A 1,289-nucleotide genomic window follows, 5' to 3' on the forward strand; every position below is an offset into this window, starting at 1 on the left:
TTGCTAAGCCTCTCTCTGAGGACAGGAAGCCACTTCAAGAGAATCTTTGCAGAAAAAGGAAGATCTGCAAGGTGACTTTCAGTCTGTCATCAACTGTATCAAAATGTAGCTGACAATTTGCTGTAGAAGACACATTAAAATACTTATTTAAACTCTGACAAGGCATGTCCCTCAAAGGACACCCCACTGTATGAATCTAAAGGAGATAAATTCAGTTCAGCCAAGGATGAGAGGAAATTGTCAAGGTAAGTAATCTATATTAGAACAGTAACATTTCTTTAAAAAAAAAATTCAGATTTGCATTTAAAGTTTGTAATTGATATGTAACATTCAGAAAAGTGCATAAATCGTAAGTGTTTGTTTTGTTAAGTGGTCACAAAGATCATATACCCGTGTAACCACAATGCAGCTCAAGAAATGAAACATCTGTATCCCATTTTCTTTTCTAATCACTATTCTTCCTTTTTCCTCAAAGGTAACTAAAATTCTGATTTCTAATAGCAGATGTTTGTTTTGACTGGAATTAGATTGTATTTATCCTTGTGTTTCTGACTTAATATGTGCATTACTGTGTGTGTGAGATTCATCTATATTACTTTGTGTAGCTGTAGTGCATTTTCATTGTTAGTATTGTATTGTATGAATACACCACAATTTGTGTATACATTCCATTGTGTTGATGGAAATTTAGATTGTTTCAGTTTGGGCTATTGCAAATACTGCTTCTATTAACATTCTTGTGTGTATCTTTTAGTGCACGTGTGCACATTTTTTTTGTTTGTTTTCTTCCTCCCATATATTCTTAGGAATGAAAGGTGCTGGGTCATGGAGTGTGAGCATATTCAACTTTTGTAGATAGCCAACAAAAAAGTTTTCCATAGTAGCTGGCTTAGGCTTACTTTGAATTCCCACCAGTAGTGTATGAAAGTTCCAATTACCCTCACATCCTCACCAATACTAAGTATTATATATCTTTTAAATTTAGTAATTTTGGTGAAGGTATGGTAGTACCACCTGTTTTTTAATTTCTATTTCTCTGATGACTAGTGAAGTTGAACACTTCAAATAAGTTTATTGGTTATTTGGAAATCATCTTGTGTGAAGTGTCCCAGTTTCTTGCCTGTTTTTTTTTTTTTTTTCTGTTGGGTTGTCTATTTTGTTGGTGTAGAGCGCGCGCGTGCGTGTGTGTGTGTGTGTGTTTGTGTGTGTTTAAGGATAAGAACTCTTTGGCACTTGAATGTATTTTTCTGTTGGGTTGTCTATTTTGTTGGTGTAGAGCGCGCACGTGC

This window comes from Galeopterus variegatus, unplaced genomic scaffold (genome assembly GCF_000696425.1).
Source record: "Galeopterus variegatus unplaced genomic scaffold, G_variegatus-3.0.2 Scaffold8232, whole genome shotgun sequence".
Lineage (NCBI taxonomy): Eukaryota > Metazoa > Chordata > Mammalia > Dermoptera > Cynocephalidae > Galeopterus > Galeopterus variegatus.